Source organism: Echeneis naucrates, chromosome 3 (assembly GCF_900963305.1).
Source record: "Echeneis naucrates chromosome 3, fEcheNa1.1, whole genome shotgun sequence".
Classification (NCBI taxonomy): Eukaryota; Metazoa; Chordata; class Actinopteri; order Carangiformes; family Echeneidae; genus Echeneis; species Echeneis naucrates.
In genome coordinates, this window is record NC_042513.1 from 3,552,863 (window position 1) to 3,574,245 (window position 21,383).

Sequence of the window (21,383 nt, forward strand, 5' to 3'; positions counted from 1 at the left end):
CTCCGGATAACTTTTTCATTTCTCATTTTAAAAGTCTTCAGTGGTATGAGAAGAGAAATTACTCACAGCAGTTCATTTGCTATTAAATGTAATCTTCAAATCATAAGAGGTTGTCCTGCAGTAGTATCATACAAATAATTATAGATTAAGTTTGTTGGCTCTAAAAGCAGATGATTAATTTTGAAGTTTTGATGGAAGTCATGCTGCTCTGGTTTGTTTCTCCTGAAAGACATTTGTTATGTACTCAGATTTTCAGACCGAGACCCAGAGAGCGTGGGTGCCCTGTCAGGACTGTATTGGAACCCTTTGACTTGCTGTAATTATTTATATTGGATTCAGGATATGTTTCTGATGTTGCTTTTTTCTTCCACTGTTTCTCATTCCAGGTGATGCTGTCCTCCTGATTCTCTCTCCGTGTGACCCAGGACACCCTAAGTCCCCACCCATATAGCTTTGGAAAACCCTGGAATTACCTGGAATTCTAGGAGTGTGTCACCAAAACTTCTTAAGGTGCCCAGGCACCAGCTCAATAGCTTTACATTTTCCTTTATTATTTTATTGTGTTATACAAAGAAAGAGACGAAAGTCTGAACATTAGCAATAGCCGCAATAGCCGACAAACCTGCTGTGACCAAGAGGGCGTGACCTTTCTGCCTGCTGACTTCAAATAGGCACTTGAAAAGAAACACAGTGAGAGAGGCTTCCGTGTGGCGGCAACTCAGACCAAAAACCCCATCAGGTAAGGCTGTGAAGTCCCCCTTGCTCCTGCTGTCCAAGCCCTAAGCCCTTTAACTTCTTTGGAGCTTTGAAGCTAACTTGTCCCCCAGTCTGTGTCCCCTTACATGGCTAGCTTGCCTTCAGAGTTGCTGTAAAGGAAAAGGCTAGATGATAAATGCTCTGCTTTCATGCTCTGCTCACCTGCTTGTTCCTCTCAGATTAGAGGCTCTGAATATGTTGAGGTTGTGTGGTCGATCAGTGCTGGCTGTGGTGTCTTCAACTGTCATTTTAACCAATGACCAGTCAAATGTGCCAGAAATATGATTTCACCAGTATGTACAGAACCTGGTGGATCGCACTGACATATCACATGCATGTAATCATTACCTATTGCATACTATTGTAATGCAAACAAATGCTGTTGCATACACATAAGCCTGCAGATCAACGTATATATAAATGTGCAAATGCATGGACAGAAAATGCAATTTATTTGGTGATGCATAATGACACATCTACAGTACACACTGTGCTGTACACTCTATTACAGCTATCAGGAACGTTATCGCTGATGGAATGTATGAATCTTCCAGGACGTGGGTGTTTTTTAGCTTGCTCAAAGGACAAAAGGAATTTTTCTACCTGATAAAATGTCATCGCTACTTGTATGAGTCTCTGTTTTTATAGTTGGACGTGTGTGTTTTGGATGCATTTGGTTTGTAGAATAGTTATATCAGGGGTGTTTGAATATTGGCACGTTTCCGATGCATACGTGCTTTTTGGGCTTCATCGCACATGGTTGTGAAATGAGTGTTTCCATTCAGAGCAACATTGAAATTGATTTTGCGCAGCATCACACTTGTGGTTTTATTAAGATTCGGTTTCCCTGTTGTTTTGCCAAAGACTGCCAACACGTTTTCAGTCAGTGATTAAGACCTGATCCCAGGTTATCTGGACTATATTAAATTATGTTGTTTGATATGGGGATCTGTATGATTTTATTTTTGCTCAGGTAATAACATGGAATCAAATAGCGTCTCATATAAGGATATAGAGATTAGTCTTTGTTACCTATGTGGCAAAGGACTTCCTTTCTCTACTTTTTGTTCCAGATATAGGCCTAAGTGAAAATAAAAGGTGTTATTGCAATTAAGTGTACTACTGTAATAAAGATGACAATGAAGCGGTACTGAATGAGATGACTAATGCCACTGAGGTTCTAGAGAATTTTTATTTAGTAATTTGACATATTTTGGGTCACTGAAATTTGGATCCTAGCAGCAGGTCTTTGTTTTCAAAATGAGGAAGAAGAAAAAAAAAGAGAGATAAAGAAACAAACCTGTTTTTTTTTCTCTTGGATTTCTAAAGATTTTTTTGTTTGTTTGGCGTGAGGATAACACTTCAAAACACGAGACAATATATTTATTATTTTGGAGTTTATTAAGGACATAATCTGAGACGTATTTTTGATAAAGTCTGATTCCAGACCCAAAGGGTCAGCTGCCACACAATAGGACAATGATAATACAGCAGGAGTCAGGGGTAGAGAGGGCTCCAGTCTGGGGGATAGCAGCACCCCTCCCTGGCCTGTGTGCTGATGGAGCTGCACTCTTTGCCCAGGGCTCCAGGGCTCCAACACGAGGCGATATTTTTCATGTGGGCTGCACACTGTTCTGCTGCAGTCGGGGTTGCTCCCTTTGTGCCACCCCTCCCCCTTTTAGACCGAAAGACATGCATGATTTCATACATGAAAGATATATGTAATTGGACAGCAGGGCCTATGCAATACATTTACAATTCTAAGCAGAATACGTTAAAACCAGTCCCCCCTCGGGAAATGCAATTGCAAGTATTCAAAAAACATAAGATCAAAAAAATAGACAAAACACAGGTTATCATTCTTGCTGCGTTCTCTATATCTCATATGAACGCTCGAAATGCACAAGCTCTGCCAGTGTCTCCCAATTCCACATAGTGGCGTGTGGCTCAGGCAGTTGTGTTGTGGCTTTAAGAAAAATACAGTGGTATCTGGCAACAATATAGTGCACTATGTGCTTGTAAATGGATGTGTTTTCAAACACTCAGAGGAGAGATTTGATGCTGCCAGTTAATGAGAGAATATATGTATATCGCATTACAAATCACAGGAAATTGCATTTTTCTTTACAATTGAAAGTGACTTCCTTGATTTTACTTGACACCAATATATATTGTTGAATTCGTTCATGAATAAAATTAGCTAAAAAAAAAAAAAAAAAAAAGTTTGATTGTAAAATACTCATAAGAAGATAAAATAATTCAAGAAAAGTCAATTGAAAATCTAAAGATCAAACATTATAGTTTGAATAATGTTAGGATGAAATTTGAATTTTTCGCACACTAAAGAAAAGTAAGACATTTACATTTAAATTTCATAGTGAGAAAATCTGTGTTCAAGTTATTTTATGTCATTATGACATCATGAATGTGTTGGTTGGACTTGGCAGAGCCTCAATCTGTCAGCTGCCTGTTGTGGCAAAATGCGTCTGAAGAAGGAGCTAATTTATGCTCAAAATCATTGCAAATTTCAATCAGAATTCAGGTTCCAGATGATGACTCTATATTCATTTGCAAGCTGCAATGACCTGAATGTCTGTGATTTTATCCTCTGGGCTATGAAAGAGAATATCACATCACTGCCTGTCATCTGACCACGGGGAGGGTAAGACCTTTTGGAATTCAAAGACAGTTTTTCATGTTGATATCTTTTTGCCCTTATAAGCAGAAACAAACCCCAACTTGTTGAGATGCAAAACATTAGAAATGGGTACATCTGACAGAATTTGGCTTGCTATTACACAAGTCCTAATTTCTGTGAAAGAATGTAAAGAATCAAGATAGTAGCTCTCTGTAGAACCTTTATCAATAACCTCTTTTGTCTCATACACAAGAGACAAACAGCCAGAGCACTGAACGAACGAAGACACAAAGTACAATATGTACTTTAAATAGGTGTAGGATATGGCATTTCTGCCAAAGGAATGAGGTAAGATGATTGTTACACATTCGCTCAAATTTATAACACAAAAGAAGGAAAGCAGGCCAAGTGAGCTGGGTGTGCAGGTCGCAAGGATACTAGTGTCGCTCCTGCTGATCTTTTTCATGCCTAAAAGGCAAAGGTATTTAACCCAGGTTTTAAAGCTCATATGGTCAATTAGACAGATGATGTGTTTTCTATTAGAGCACTGGCTTTACGAGGCATCTTACATAGGCATACACACAGTAGTAACATGATGTAGGTGACAGGAACACTGGTAGATTGTGAGGACTGGTGCAGACCTCCTGCTTTGGACTCTTAGCCCATCCCTCCTGTAGTGTGTACATCATGCAAAAGTAAACACCTTCACTATTAACTTCCTTAACAAGCTCACACCTAAAACAGGAACAGCTCCAGTAATCACTTGGTTTTATTTGCTCCAGGAACACTTGAGGCTACGGGGGGGCTCACCTCCAATGAGGTATTTAGAGCACACTGGCCAAAGAAATTGATGGACAGGCAATTCCCAATGACCCCTTACCCTCTCAACTCACCACCCTCAAAAAATATGGACAGGATCACCTGCCACCGAGGCAAAATTTAGGAGCGCCGATATGGGGTTAAGCATCTATGATTCTGCCTCAGTTGCTTTGACTATCCAAAATTACTCCAGGTGGCTTTTTGCCTGGGGGCGGGGGGTGGGTGTGGGTGTGTGTGTGTGTGTGTGTGTGGAGGGGGCTTCACAGCTCTGGCTGTTTGATCACATAAGGCTTCAGATGAACTTGTTTCTTAACTAGATGCTGTCTCTGCGTCGATGGGCCCTGGTGTGTGATATGAGTGAGATGTTTGCCACGCATGGAAAATTTTGCAAGATCCCACCCACATCTGCGTTCACTTCTCACACTTGTTTGACTTGCTGCCCACTCTGTGCACAAATGTGCGCAATACCTGTGTTTATGTCACTGTCAAACACTGAATGTAGCCTGAATTTAGTTGCTATATTACATTTTGCAGAAATACTGAGGCATACCTTCACTGAAGCTCTTAGAAAATGTATTAAAGCTAGTTGATAGAATAGTTGGGGCATTTTCTACATTCAACTATGTGTTATGCTATTTCATGAATAATATAAGACTTACTTGAAATCATTGTTGTCTGCTTAGACCCAGGCTACTGTGGATAGATGATGCTGCTGCGCATCCGGAGGCTTGTCTGTGACGCAGGGCTTGGATCTGACCCCTAGATCTGCATTTGCCTTGTGTCTTGCTGCCCCTGTCATCTTTCATCTCGTCGTGTTGTTTGGTTGGGGTGGGGGTTCTTTCTGACAACAAGCAAGATTACTCTCTTAAAATTTATTACCTTGAAGTTCAAATCCAGCAAGCACAAAGTGGTATTTTAATAGGTTTTGCGATGTGGGGATCTGAGATTCCGCTCCTTTCTGGTTGACTCGGTTCACCACCAGCTATAGTGTTTCTGTAGCCTGGAGTAGTCATATGGCTCTGATTTGGGTTCCCTCTCCAAAACGCGTAAAACCCCACGAGTCCCGCCTGTCTCTCAACCAGCCTCTGTGACAGCAGCTCTCAGGATTTCTCCATTATTCACTATATCCCCGACTTCAAATATGCATTATCAGAAGGACTGGTCTGTGCCTCTTCCTTTCTTTACAAATTGATCCTCAGTTCAGGCTGTATTAGAATTGACATACTGAGTAGACGATTCGTTGATACATTTTAATAAACTAGTTAAATTACAGATTTGGTACCTTGTAAGTGTTGGCCGTTGTGTTTTGTTTCTGTCACTATTTATGTTGTGTCCTTGCGCGTTTAATAGTCTCTCTCTTTTTATTTTTGAGTTTAGGTTTTGTATCTGGTGCACTCATAAAGACTCACAAAGATCTGCAGACAAAACTGTTAAGGCATCTACTCTTAAAACACACAAGAAGAGATGTTTTAATAACATTGCAGACGTTTTAAAGGATTACACAGCTAACCAGAATCTGTGTGACGAGCTTTGGTGGGAAAAGGGCTCCTTGACAATGATTTTCTTTCCAAAATGTATCCTGGACTTAAGGGTTGATAGGTGTGATGAAGACAGACTGAGGCTTGGCAGGCTCATGTACAGGTTTGCTGTTGTTGCTGCTGCTGTGCTTTTTAGTATTTTACATTTGTCTCTCTCAATTTCTGTATTCTATATTTCTCAATTCCATCTTGTTTTATAAAATAAATCGGACCTCCGCTGCCTTGAAAAAAAAAAAAAAACAGCGTGTATACACAGACAGAGAGAGAGAGAGAGAGGAAAGAGTGAGCAGAGGAAGAGAGAAAGAATGATGCTCTTGCTGATTTAGGGAGGGGTGTGTGTGCGTGTGCGTGTACGTGTGTCGTTTGATTTGAATTAATCGCAGTGGTCAGGGTGATATAATCTGAGCAATCAAGTAAAGCCAGCGAAACATTGCAGATTTTTAGATTTTTAAGGACATTTATGAAATATCCACAGACCTCAAAATTGGAATAATTGTGACGTTTTTTTTTTTTTTTCGTCGCAAACGTCCAAGCTGTTTTTGAATTATGCATCAGGTCATTAATACTGTGGTAGTGGCAGGATGAGTGCACTGATGGCAGAGAGAGGGATTGATATGCCTTGTTGTTTCTCATGTAAATGAGGCAGACTGACCAGACGGCCGCTCGTCACTTGTTCTCCTCCAAACTCTGCAGCCACAGCAGCAGCAGCAGCAGCAGCAGCAGCAGGACCCGGCTCCTGTGTGTGCACCTCCAGCTGCATTCAGACCACATGATGTCAGCTTTATCACTGGGTGGGGGCTTTGCTAAACGATCTAACAATAGCGCGTGTAGACTTATTATTATTAATAATATTATTATTTGAAATATTTGAATCTCATTATGTAGGGTTATGTTAAGGAGATGTAAAAACAAACGGCAGATGCTACATCCAGTTTTATCCAGGAGCATTTTAATGTCAATGTTTTATTCCGACAGTATTTATGCAGCTCACCAAACAAAAAATTTGATTAAAAAAAAAAAAAAAAAAAAAAAAAAAAAAAAAGACAAAGAAAAACATGATAGCTACACAGTCGTATAATGAAGTAGGTTACAAGAAACAAAAGCCAAAATATCTTCATAATAATACAGAAAATCTGGAACAAATAACATAAAGCAATAAATAAATAAATAAATACAAAATAAAAAGCCTCTGTGACATATTGGTTTGATATTAAAATTTTAAAAACGTTTACGTAAAATATGCAGAAATATATATAGTACAAGTCGTGCAAATCACCGGGGACACACTTCCATTGTGGGGAAACATGTCTGAATCTCTGATAAAATATAAATTTATAACCTGATCAATGATGAATAGACATAAATGATCTAATATAATGCATGGTATAATACAGGTAAAAGTACGATAAATAGCACCTATGACAATAGCAAAATTGCACTTGAATTTGATACAAAAGACAACGCACACATAGACATAAAACAAATAAACAAACAAGCAAACAAACAAAAAAAACTAAACAAAACAAACAAACACCACAATGACTCATAGGTACTTCAAAAACATTCTCTGTGCTCCAAACCTGACACAGAGATATAAAGAGAAACGAAGAAGGATGCAACGCTTGAATATTTGCAAATACTGTTTTGGAAAATAAAGTCGAATAAATAAAATGCATTTAAGTAAATGTTTGGAAAAATCGATATATTTCCTGACCAGCAGGAGAATTGTATTTAATGGAAATCTTCCAGTTTAAAACATTCTGCACCTACAGTCACCGATAAATTACGACTCCAAAAGGTTCACGTTTAATTGCATAGACACATATATAATATTTTTAAATATAGAATTTTCTGCATGTAGATTGGTCTGTCAGCTGTGCAGATGCCCTATCATAGATGCTAATTAGGGCAAGTTCAAGTTTGATCTGTGTTAGGCTTCTCTAGTGTCGTTTAAAAGGATGTCATTTTCGGGTAGAGTGTACTGCTGTTAACACAACATTTCTGGATGGAAATGTATGTAAACTGGTCATGATTTCCGCCGTTGATGGTCTGCCTTCTACTTTTGATCACGCAAAAGCCGAGCGTTTGGGTCTTCATCATTTGCACGGGATGTAGTCTAAGTATACAATTCTAGTGAAAGGCTAAAGTGCGTTTCTGCAAAGAGCAGCTGGTCCGCAGGCGTTTGGCTCCTGTAAAGAGTTGATGCGCTGCTTGATCCCAGTGGTCAGGCTGAACATAAGAGGGCGCTGCCATTGCACCTGGTTGCGCTGCCCTATCCACCCCATGCACACGGAGAGCCGGACACAAACCTCTCACATGTACACTGATGCAGTGCTGAACAGCGCAGACTGTCAAAAATCCCAAAAAGGAAAATATGAAAATATGAAAATAAGCATAAACACATTTTTACCACGATTAAAACTAAGCCTGGTTTTCTGTATAACAAGTTTTACCTTTATAAAAAAAAAAAAAGGAAAAAGAAAAGGACCGCCTTATTGACAAAAGTCAAATCAAAAGGTTTTCACTGTGGGTAATCTCTCTTTCATTTGCTAAACCCGGGCTGAAGTGAGCTAGGGAGGGTTTGACCTCTATTAAAATAAATAAATAAATAAAGTTGGACGACCCTGAGATCATCACTGAGCGAGGGTCCCAACCTGCATCACTGTCGCTGCATGTCGCATGCTCCTTTTCTGTCGTTTTTATTTTATTTTATTAAACCTCATCACTTCAATCAGATAACATCTTCATTAAAAAAAAAAAAAAAAAAACAGTTCAGCGGTTTTATTATTGTTATTTTGTTTTTGTCAAGAATCCCACTTTGGCCATTCAGTCCAGCTACTCTGGGTTTTTATTTAGAAATATTTTCATAGGATAATCTCACTCAGGCTGTTTCCTAAAGAATGTCTGATGCCCTTTTATTCTCTGTTCACAATAGCCTGAATGTATGACTGACACCCTCCTTGTTAATATTGCAGCCCATGAGCATCTTTAACCCCCAAATCCTTTGGAATATAGTGGTTGTTATCTCTTTATAAAGTTATATGACTTTTCTCGATAGCACTTTTTATCTTATCCTCGTGCAGGTTGGAAACGATTATGGGGCTTTGCCCTCCGTCTGAATGCCCTGTTTTGTTCCTTCAGTTCTGGTGGTGGTCAAGCGCTTTCATGTGCCCCACATCTACAGAGCATTTGGGATTTTAAGCTACTCTGCCCTTTTTTTGTCATATCCACAGGGCTGTCATAGCCACAGGTTGTGTTGAATTTGCAATGCCACTCTTAGATGCATGCCTATTGAGGCTGGCACGTGGACAGTTATCCTTCCCACAGAGAGGCGCAATGAATGCTGGTAACACAAAAGCTTCAGACCCCGTCAGTTCCCCCTTTTCCCCTTCTTTTCAGTGATGCATAGGCCCTAAAAGCATCAAGGCCTCCGTCTGGCTGCCTGTCTTTTGATTTAACCAACACTATACTCAATCTGCTCGCTGATGGAGTAATGTCAATCAGGTCTTTGCATAAATTTGTAAACTGAAGTTTGCATTGTTAGGCTTTAGGCGAGTGGCTCAAAGCTGCCTCCTACAAGCCTCAAATTACACCAGACTCTTTTATTATCTGGTAGCCCCTTTAACTCCACTCGCACGCTATTTTCAACCTATTCATTTTTACAATCCCTTCTTCCCATGAGAGCAGACACATCGCAAATCCTCGAGATTCCTGCAGTCTGCCTCTCACACTGCAAAAATGTGAGCTGTTCAACGCAGTTTTTGTTTTTGTTTTTGTTTTTTTTGGGGGGGGTGGGGGGGTTGGGGGTTGAGGGGGCATCTAGCTATATGGCACACATGCTAGACTGCTTAAAAACAGGTATGAGCCTCTGCCCCGGATTATGGAAGGAAAATGCTGAGGAAATGCCGTGTTACAGCACACCATATATTTTAGCAGCAGGAAGAATGGGAGGGAGCGAGACAGAAAGAGAAAGGGGGGGGGGGGGTGCAGAGGGTCTTGGTCAAATAGGCAACGATATAAGGATTTCCCTCTTTAAAGGGATATGTGCTATTGGATCCGTAGAAACGCAGCATCCCATGGGGAGCTCCATAACCTCTCTAACCTTTAAGTCAAAGGCCTGCGAAAAATCTAAAATACAGCCTATATATTTGATCAGCCATCTTCACTGCGATAATATCATGAAAGGCTGCTTAAGAAATCTGCTGTGTGCAATCTGAGAAAATAAAAACAGACACTGGATTCATCTGTGCCAAGCACTTCTGTCTAACACAGTAGTTTTTATTAACCCAGTTTTGCTTCTGTCTTGTAGAGTGGGCCTGCTCCATTGTGGCTCGGATAAGTTATAGCATGTTTGGACAATGTTTGGATTCAATTGTATGTAGCATTCAACTATTAACTCTGAATTGGAATTCACTACGGGCTATAGGCGCAAACTACCAAATTCGTATTGTTTCAATAAACATAGCACGTTATGTGATCACTGAAAGCTGCTACTTGTATTCAGTGGACCAGGACTCTATATGGAGCTGTTTGCACAGAAAGTGTGCATACTGAGAGTGAGGGATTGTCCATTTCCTCAGAGAATCAACAATAAAATTATCATAACAAAGAGCACTGAGAGACTCAAAGGTCGATTTTTGCAATACAGTCTTTTCATTCTGAGGAAACGAGAGGACATCAGTTACAGAGGCGAAGTGCCTTACAGAAAGATTATTGAGGAAAAACAAACGAGAGAAATTCAACAAATAGTTGGTATTGATCATAAAGGCATTTAGGAATTCCTAATCACAAAACATATCCAGCTGAGATGAGACACTGACCATCTGGGCTTCTTTTCACAATCTCGGAATATCTATCAGCAAATTTAAAGCAATCAGGCCTGAACTGACCAGAAGCTTTAATACTGCCATACATTTACAGTGTTATTATCAATTTACAGAACCTACATGTATTGACAGCGTGCTCCCACTAGTTTCGTAATAGATGTCACGATAACCTGTTTCCCCACCATCCCTGCCACAGCTGCACTTCCAAGTCCTTCACTGGTGTGCAGGTTAACAGCTGTAAAGCTATTTATATTTCATAAAAACCCACCACACGCATTGTAAACGTTAAATAGACTAAATTGTCATAAACCCACACTACAAAGGGGCTTCAACTAGTATTTCTATTAAAAAAAATAAAAAATCACCCCCAAAAAACAGCTGAACTTGCTTTGCACAATGCACTGACACAAAGCAGCTCTAAGGAGTTTCCCCAAATTTACAGAAAACAAAACATTAAAAGCTTTTTGCCATGCATGCTCTATCACAATTAAAACATTTAGTTTCTTTTATATTACAGCACTGTTACCGAATATTAAGCTGGATTTAATTTAAACGGATATTTTTCAGATGACAGAAACTAACTAACTAAATAAATAAATAAATAAAAATAATAACGGCACGTCTTTCATGTCTTCGTCGTCTGACTTCCATCAACGCCATATTTTACAAAGCTGAAATTCACCTTATTTAAATTTGGTTGTAAGTTTGAATTTTATAGCTTTATTCACATTAATGTTTGACCCACACTAATATAACATTTTGTGAGCATCTATTGCTGTAAGTCTCATTAAAATTGTCTTTTTGTATCCTCTTATCATTGAACCAATCATCGATGTTTTTTTTTTAATTTTTATTCAGTGTAAACAAAAATATAAGGGCTCATATAAATAGAATGTTAAGCCTTAATCACGTAAAGTTCATCAAAGTCAAAGAAGCGAATCTACGCATCTGGACGATATAATATCACTTTGTGTGTGTGAGCAAGTGATATTTCTATTAATGTTTGAGATAAATATTTACCAATACAAATGCACTGTAAAGTCGGATAAGATTCAGGTATCCCTGTGCTTGCGATAAAATGTTCATTGCAGATAGCAATAGTAGACTACGCCGTGGCAGCCCATATTGTAAAGTTACAGAAACTTACAGTTCTCAAATCGCTTTAAACATGCTTTAATTTTTGACAGGAGTTTGATTTCGGTGTTGACAAACACGACAGTTATTTACCTAATAACAAGTGGACTACGGTGTAAAATAGCGCGTTTTCCATTTTATCCACCTCAGCTGCCCAAACTCAGTTATCCTATATATTTCAATAAGTTCTCCAAATGTAGACTATCAACTAACTATAGAAACACAGTCCATCGTGCAGCTCTCACACCACTGGAAAAAAAAGACAGATTTAGGCTGAAAGAGACGGAATAAAATAAAACTGGGCCGCTTGTGTACTCTTGGTGTTTATAATATGCGTTTATCTTTAATTTTATAACGCAAAAAAAAAAAAAAAAATCGGCAGAAAAAGGTTTGAAAAAGTGGAAAAAGAGCGGAAGAGAATGTGCGCCTGTAGCGCCGGGCTTCGCCTGCAGCGGCTGCCTGCTCCAGTATTAACTTTCACAGTCTTCCGTCTAATCAAACTCTTACTTTCCGCTGTTCTTAATTCCATATTTTCAATTCCTGATCATTACTTTCCTTTTTTTCTACTTGTATCTATCCATCCCTCCCTCCCTCCCTCATTCTCCCTCCCTCCCTCCCTCTCTCTCCCGAGCTCTCTCCTTTGCTGAATCTTATTGATCCAGAAGGCGGCTAATTAGCCCTTCCCTTCGTGCCTGTGTAATGAAGCACATGCGCACTGAATTAATCACAGCCATTTTTTGCAGGAAACTAATTAGCAGGAATAAAGATCCAAAGAGTTTTTTCTTTTCAATCATCAGATCTCACTTTCACCTCTTCCTCGCTCCCTCTAACACAAGACTCATCGCCTGCTTTGCATCCAAATTATTTTTATATTGCCTTTAACAACTAATAGTACCTACTTCGATGTTTTTTTTTACACTCCGCAACAACAATGATCTTTCTTTTGCCACCCTAAGCGCAAACTGACCAAAAGGGGACTGCCTTGATGGGATCTTTAGCTAAATCATCTCAATACTGGATTAAAAAGCGAGGATCGCAAAGCGGCAGCGAGAAATTGTAAGTTTCAACTTTGCGTTTGTCTCTTTTCCTCTCTGTGTTTCCACGATCCTGTTCTTTTCGCTGTAGACTTACCTCAACCTCTTTCCCTGTCTGTTCCTAGTTTACGTGTAGCGGAGCTGGCTATTCTCACATTGTGAGAAATTCGCTGGCGATCACAAGTTCATTTCATGCAAGTAGTTTGGTTTATTCTCGGTATTTTCCTTTTTGTCTGTTCGAATCGTTACCTGTGTTTACATCAGCTTTCGTCCTCTCTCCTCCTCATGAATGGAAGATAAGAAATGGGCAAGACAGCGATCCTCTCCCAAGCAGTTGATCGTAGAAAAACACGGTTTTGAAACAAATGTGTGCATTTCGGTCGGATCGGGAAAAGCTATGGAGGGCTTATGGTTGCCGAGAGATGTGTTTTTGAGCCACAGAGACGATAAGAAAGGGGGGGCTGTGTGGAGCGGACGGAGGGCAGCGGCAGCTCCACATGAGCGCAGCCCAGAAAAGGAGCTCCAAGTCCAGTCTGTGGGTCCGCGAGCGTCCGGCGAAAGGGAACATCTCTCTCTTTCTAATTTTGACAGATTTGACACTTGCTACGTCCAGGCCTCTCCGCAGCTCGGTGTGGGTTAGAAAATCCTCCTGGATTTAAAGAGGAAAAAAAAAAAAAAAAAAACCCAAACATTTTTGTTCTTCTCCAATACGTCTCTCTCTGAAATGTGCAATCCCTCCGCCCAGCCTTTAGTTCCTCTAGCTACACTTTTCCTCTTTACCCCACTTTGTCTACCTTTTTCTTTTTTATTTTTCATGGACGTTTGCCTCTTTGAAGCGTTGTTTTTAGGTCGATTCTCGCTCATTCCCTGACGAAGTCACATGCAAATCGATCGCGGTGTGTGTGTATGTATGTCTGTGTGTGTGTGTGCGTGCGTGCGTGCGTGTGCGTGCGTCAGTGCATGAGGCGGTTTGTGTTTGCGAGCGTGTGTGTGTGTGTGTGTGTGTGTGTGTGTGAACCTGCGTGTTGTGTGAATGTAACGTGTTGAGAAAATACGGATCCCCGAGTTCTCCTTCATGGCAAGCACGGATCAGCAGGACCTTGTACGCGGACAAGCCTGAGAGTGCGAGCTGCGTGTGGTGGAGGGGAAGACACAGACAGGCTGCATCTACTGACTGCAACTACTTGGCCACCGGATAAGACGTCCAGCACAACAGTTTTCCCGGAGAAAAGTGACCGGAGCGAAAGCAAAAACATGGCCCTACTAAGCAGACACAATCAGAACCAAAGTTAGAGCCGGAAACTTGTTATGGTCCGGACCAAGCCTATAGGTCACTGCATGCGTTTAGGAACCACTTAGCCAGTTCACATTTGGGAGATATTTGAAAGTTAAACTAAAAAAAAATAAAAAAATAAATAAAAATAATAATAATTTTCCATCTCGCCTGAACCAAAACAGAACAGCATGTAAACACACAAACGAGCCCTGCAAAAGGAGGCAGCCTATCTAAAACTGAATAGGCCTTTTTTCCCCTCAAAAATATAAGTTTGTCTGGAAACTATACTGCTGTGAATCCCACCAAAAATGCATGTGGTCGGTAAAAAAAAGAAAACTGAGACACCGATGATACGGCTGTTATCTTCGCGTTTAGGTGTAAGGTTGCAAGCCGAAAGTGCCCATAAATATAAAACAGCGACTACTTTTCGGACGGATTGAAGCTGCGTACAAGTCAGAGAAAAGCTGCAAGAATTACTAGTCAGTCATGGATATTTTTACGCGACACAGAGGCAGCAAAAAGAGGTTTTGCGAGCGAGCAGAGGCGAGGATAGGATGTGTGTACCATTGGGGAAACAGAAAGGGGGATGCGAGGCTGTCTGGCTGTGTGTGTGTGTGTGTGTTTGTTTTCGTGTGCGCGCGTTGAGAGGTGGGGGGTGGGTTGTGGGGTCAGACAGCAAGAAACAGGGGGAACAGGGGTCATGGAGTGAATGCAGAGGTAAAAAAAAAAAAGAAAGAGAGGAAACCCCCTCACAAACAGCCAAGGGATGATGAGGAGAGAGTGGGTCTGGTAAGTGGGAGAGAAAAGGGTGATGGTAGTTTGTTGGTGTGTTTTGGGAGCCACACAAAGCACTTGTGTGTTGTCAGTTTCTGCAGGATTAAGACTTTTGGCTTTAGTTTAGGATGGGGGTAAACAAAAACAGAGCACTATCAGGTGTAATAAAATGAATATAAAATGTCTAGGCTTGACAGGCGGTGTTGAGGGTTGGGGGGGCTGGGTGTAAGGGTCAGATAGCCATGGGCCATCGAGGAGGAATCAGGGGAAGAGGTCAGATAAACAGATCTCTACCTTTCCTAGTGGAGAAGAGCAGACGGAAAGCGATTAGCAGAAGACGAGAGAGAGGAAAAAGGGATTTGTGCTGAATATTTCCTTTTTTTAAAGGTCCTTCCTCTTTTATGTATAGCTGTATATTTTACCACTAATGTAAATTTTAGTGCCTGCAAGAATGATTTTTGCTAGGAAGTGGAGGGTGTGATAGTGCAGCCTATAGGACAGGTAAGCTTCTGTGCCAAAACTCGAGTCAGCTCCCTTCCTCCCCTGTCTGACACTAACAGTTCTTTCCCCTTCCTCCTCCTCCTTCTCTCTCCGTCTTCTGTTACAAAACAAAGACAGCAGAAATGTTTACTGTCATCTCACCTCTCTGGTTTTCTTTTCTTGTCTCTTTGTCATATTTGTGTTTAATTATAACATCTCCTGACAAAGCCACAGGAATGTCGTTGGCTTAATTTCTGTCTTGCATTTCAAATATGTGTTTGGTATGGCTAACAGTGGTATCTCAGGCTCAGGCCTGACTCTGATAGGTCTTATTGTGTTCATGTTATCGTGCTAGCTTTTCGACAGGCAGTGCTTTTGAAAAATCATGAGACATGCACCCTTTTTATTTGGAAGTCGTTATTTGTGGTCAGTTGCTGCTTCGTTTTTTGTGGACAAGTTTAGAATGATTTTTACTCCATTTTCCCCAAAAAAATTTTACATTTGTATGTATCAAATCTATTAGGTTGCTGAGAGGTTATTTACTATAACTGTAGCAAAATGGGAAAATGGCACGAGTGTTCAGAATAAATGAAAAATGAACTTGAGCAAATATTTCACTCATCCACTTTTCCAATTAATTTAATTAGAATTTGTTTTAATTTATTTGGACTTGGTTAATAGATCTTTGTGGCATCAGGTAACTGTTTAAACCCTTGAATGTGTAGTTAGGACGACAGACTATATTGTAAAACTTGTTATTGGGATGTTAGACATAATTTTTTGGCTGCTAAGCTAAAAATTAATTAAAATGCTTTATTTGTTTTTTTAATGATTGTTGTGTTGTGCTTTTAGTAATTAAACATGAATTCTAGTGATATGATTAATCAAGTAAGTGCTTGTTTTGGAATTAATATTTGTGTCTTGCTGTTGTGATAATTATTCATAATATGAAGAGAATATTTGCTGGTGAAATGCTGCTATGCATTGACACATACCTGTGGAGATGTGAAGCTGCCCCTGATCCTGCACAGCAGCAAAACATTTGTCCACTGTTCTCACTAGGTCCCCATCTATTAACATATTCGATGACAGGTAAATTTCACAGTATTCTAAAGTCATTTCATTGCGCAAGCGAGAACAGCACGTCCAGTCAGGGGAACGACGTAAAGAGAATAGCACTCGTCATGGATGGTTTTATTTCATGGTTTGGGGGGTAACACAGAGAAAGGGGAGACAGCGCCTCTGGCTGTCATAACCCCTTCTCCTCTCACTGTGCCTCTTCCTCACTGTGTCACTGTGTCTCTGTATCTCATCCTCTCTCCTTAAGTCCCACCTTTCCATTCCATGGGCATTGGGACCGTTAGCCATGTCCTCTGTCATAGAGAGCCCTCTTTGGGTGAACAGTAGACTAAGGCCATACATGTGGGATTGAACACAGTTTACGTTGGTGTGCAACACAAAGTGTACACACTACAAAAAAAAAAAAAAAAAAAAAAAAAAAATATATATATATATATATATTTATTTATCTATTTATGTGTGCTCATATACACTAAATATAGAATGATGCATGTAAGAAATATGTATATATCCATAATTATTATTATCATGGTTGTGGTTATGATTAATTTTATTATTATTTTGATCAATTTTTCAACCATTGCTCTTAATACCTTCTTTTATACTTTATGTAGTCTGAGCTACGACAGGCAAAGAATTATAAATATGAATAGATCTACCTTTGCGTGTGCGGTGCCACGGAAATGTGAGAAGTCTGTCAGTAATGTATGTTTGCACCATAAACAGTATGTAGGCATAGATGGGGGCCGTCAGCTGAAATGATGGCTCTGAATTTGATGTATGGCTTTGAATATGCAAGGTTGTGCGGCGAGGAGCAGTTCTTCCAGTTGTCCTGCAGCTGAGGCCAGTGTACGTGTCGTGCTATCACTAAGGAGGAGGCAGTGGGCGGGATCATGGCTCAGCAAAGGGGTGAGCAAGAAAGTGGGAAGGGACGAGTGGAAGAGCTAACTGTCATGATCAGGTGTGTGAGAGTGTGTGTGTGTGTGCGCTATTTGTGTACCTGATCCTTGAGCCGAACAGCCTGAATGTCCACAAGGTCTTGTCTTTATCGACCTCGATTTCTCAAAAATTCCTCTCCCTTCCCTTTTGGGCTTCTCTTTTTCTTCAATGTCATCCTTTTATCTTTTTGAAGTGTAGTTGGCAGGGATTTTTGTGGTTTGCACTTTCACAATATGTTATCGTGTTAACAATCTTGGTTAAATCATTGTGGTAGACTAAATTTATGACAGAGAAGATATGCATGTGTCTCTGCATATGTGTGTGCACAGCGGCATATTGGCAAATCAAATTTCTTTTGAATGTGCCATGTCAAGATCTTGTTGCAGTACATTTTTGGTTTTATAGTCATTATTTTTATTTATTTTGGGCCATTTCCAGAAATCCAAGTTGCTGTTCATATTCAGACAAAGGAAAGGAGACATATTGTGATAACACATTGCTCTGATTGTCCAGCAGCTATACAGAGATTAGAAAGACATGGTGAAGGAAGGATATTCTTTTTCCTGTCTTTATTGCAGGTAATTTACAAGCTGTAACGCAAAAGAGAAAAATTATATCTAATACAAATTTAGACAAATATATTTTTAATTTTTAACAATAAATGTTCACTCTTATAGTCATAGAATGGGGTTATAGTGTGTGTGTGTGTGTGTGTGTGTGTGTGTGTGTCTGTGTGTGTGTGTGTGTGTGTGTGTGTGTGTGTGTGTGTGTGTGAATAATGAACCTTGTCCTTGACTGCAGTCTCAATATTGCTTCTGTATTAAATGCACAACATCACTTTTGTACTGAACACATTTTTTTTATGGTTATGAAAACCATTGTGTTCCTGCGCTTCTATATCGACAGGGAATTGAAAACCCGTATGATGCATATCTGTCCAGGACTGGGACGGCTATAAAAAATGTCTGTGTGTAATGTGCACATGTGCCTGTAGCACCGCAGCTACAGCTCACTGTTTATATTTCCTATTTGGGCCAGCTCTAGCTAGCTCTGCTGTGCAGGGATGAGAGGAACTACGGTTTTGTGCCAGTGTAGGCTGCATATGCCTACACGCGGACATAGCAGGGATGACAGGGACCATTCCGAGGGCTACAAAATTGAACTGAGCTGCACCCCAGCCCCAATAGGCCCACCCCTCTCTCAGACCCTGGAGGCCAGCATTCCACCCTCCACACTCGTGCTTATCATCACAAAGGACAGAATGCATAAAACATGGAGGACGCTTAGACAGAGGCGGCCCAGGTCGCCTTTCTCTCCCCACGCTGAGCCCTGGAACAATGCATGGGCCCCTCTGGCCTGTGACTCTGAAGACACACACGCCGTCTTTTTATCCTCCCCTATTTCTTTGTCATCCTCTTCCTCTTCCTCTATGTTACTGTGTTCCGTGGAGTGATAACTGCCCTTGCATTGTTTATCTGTGTCTGTGAAATCTGCATTGTGTAACTGAAATGTAAGTGTGTGTGTGCGCGCGCATGTATATCTGTGTGACAGAAATGATGACAATGATAGGTTTAAAATATTTGACAGCACATCAGCTGCACAGTTCCTACGTTTATATTCTATATTATATTGCATAAAAAATATAAGTTCATATGTTTTAAACAAAAAACAACACGGGGTCAAAAGTAAACAACATGAATAATTTTATTCCTGTGAAGAAATTATGTTCCATATAAAAGAGGATCTAGTGACACAAATGCATGGCATGGCAATTTTCCTTGTCACAGATTTATAGATAGGTCACTTTATAATGCAACATCCAAGCTTGTATTAGCACAAATACAGTGTGTGTTTGTATAATCAATCAAACAATCTATTAGCTTCTTTGTTGATCATTGCGCTGGGATTGGCCTGAAAGTGTTGTGAACATGATTCTGCTACAGATTTGTGATTCTCTTTTTACATGCTAGTCGTTGTCCTTTGCTCCTCTTAAAGCTTCTTCAGCATTAACATTGTTACCTTCATTCCCTCTGCACAAATGTGTGTCCAGTGTTTGTTCGTTTAGTTTTTTTTAATCTACAACAAATCTGATATTGTATTCAGATTTTCAAATCATAGTTTAACGATCACCCTTAGTTTCAGATTTTGGTCATACTGATTTGAGTTGTCTTTTTAGTGTGTGCACTGCATCCACTGTGACTGTGGCAAACAGTAGTTATGTGTGTCTGAGAGGGCTTTAGTCTATATCTGTCTCTGTGTCTGATAACTGAGCTGTAGGAATGTACTGCTAGGATGTGCTGGAGCCCAGCAGGTCTATGGCACTTCCTCTACGTGTACCTCAGAGCTTATCCTCGTCAGGATTATTGAGAGAAGAAAGAAAAAGAGTGATGGCAGGAGCAACCTGTCCCTCTCCCAACCTCTCCCCCATTTTTACAATTCGCGTAAAAAAAAAAAAAAAAAAAAAAATCTCAACAAAAAGTGTATTTCACTTGCAAATGTGTCGTAACCCGACCGTGTTCCCAGTGGAGGAGAGAGCGAACGAGAAAGAGAGCGCTTGGGAGGGGCGGGCAGGGTGAGACATAGAGAGGAGTTTGCAGAGTATTTCACTGGCAGACAGGGTTGAGGTAAAGCTACCAACTGCTTCTTCCTGGTCAGGAAAGCATCCAACTCCATCTGCCCTTTGATAGATTCTGATGGGGAGCTGTTGCCATGCAGTAGGTATATAACTAGTAACTTTGTCATTCCCTCAGCGACTCCTGTGGTGGCCTGGTGTTGTTCACTCAGTGCCCCAGGCGACTGATCATCCAGTAGTGAAGGGGTTAAGAAGCAGGGATAGCCCTCTTTTGTCTCTGCGGCCCTCTTTGCCATTGTTGTGGTGGAATTGAGCTCGGTGCACCTCACTTGACCACAGCAAAGCAATAAAATGGCCTCTAAGTGCTGAAGCCTCCGTAGTCCTCTGACGTCATCTCTCCACAACTTCTGCCGCTGTATTTTCCTTTTTTTCTGATCACACATGGGCATGTCTCTGTGAACAGACACACTATACATGGGCTGTATATTACCATATTGATCATATAATTTAAATCCCATTAGTCTTTTTATTATTTACATCATCTGTGCACATCTTTTCTCTTTTTTTTTTTCATTCTTGTAAATCTCACACTGCTTATTTTGACATGTGCTGCTGCTTTGTATAGAACCACTGATTACTTCAGTGCTTCAGTAAATTCACCATATCCATCAGAATATGCCCTTGGAGTTGGAAAGTGGAGTCAGACTTTTACCCCACCAAATAATAGTCGAAATCTATTGTGAAGACTGCATTAGCACCTGTGGTGCTAGAAATGCCTGGGAAGGTGCTGTTCTTGAAAAGAACATTCAAAGATGCAGAAATATTATATATTTTTTAGGATTTGAGCATACGGCAGAATGATGATGGCATTTTTCTCTATACTCAGTGAATACACGCATCTGCTTCTGGGAATGCCAACAAATATCTGACCAGTACCACCTATACCAAATCAAATGAAGTGCATAAATGATACAGAGGTTGATGCCTCAGTTCTTTTGCTATTCACAGTTTTGTTGTGGTACACTTTCTCTTTCAGTTATATAACTAGCAATAATGATACAAATGCTATGGATGACTATTACATTTTTCAGTTTGAGAATGTATCATTATAAGCAGAGTCTTGGTGGTGTGTTTGATTGCACAGATGATTGTTTATAGTAGACTCCCACCTCTGCAGACGTTGTAATTAAAAAGAAGATATACTGCATGTGTGCCTGTTGCCGTTCCATCTCATCTTGCTAAATGAGCATCTGGCTATTGCACCGAACATGTCATTGGATTTCTGAAAGATTTCTGATTGTCCAAATTATAACAGGCAGCGTCCTGCATGCCAACTATTTATGCCGAGTGTCATACAGACCACATTAAATGTTAAACCAAACTGCAATTAAAACAACATTTACTCAAAGCCACAATATTCCGCCTCACTATTATTCAGGTGCGTATCCCGGTCTTGTGTGCCTTTGCCTCATCCTTGTGCTCTCTTGCTCTTCTCATGAAGCACGCATGATTTCCTC

The 21,383-nt window shown here is 40.3% G+C and overlaps 1 protein-coding gene across 3 annotated transcripts in view; it reads left to right on the forward strand.

Moving 5' to 3' along the window:
- Positions 1 to 12,442: 12,442 nt before the first annotated feature.
- The window catches only part of zfhx3b (zinc finger homeobox 3b), a 136,141-nt gene continuing 127,200 nt past the window's right edge, over positions 12,443 to 21,383 (forward strand). For all 3 annotated transcript variants that reach the window (XM_029498476.1, XM_029498479.1, XM_029498478.1), the window contains exon 1: positions 12,443 to 12,767. The gene's annotated coding sequence lies outside the window, so the exon portion shown is untranslated. The remainder of the gene's footprint in view (positions 12,768 to 21,383) is intronic.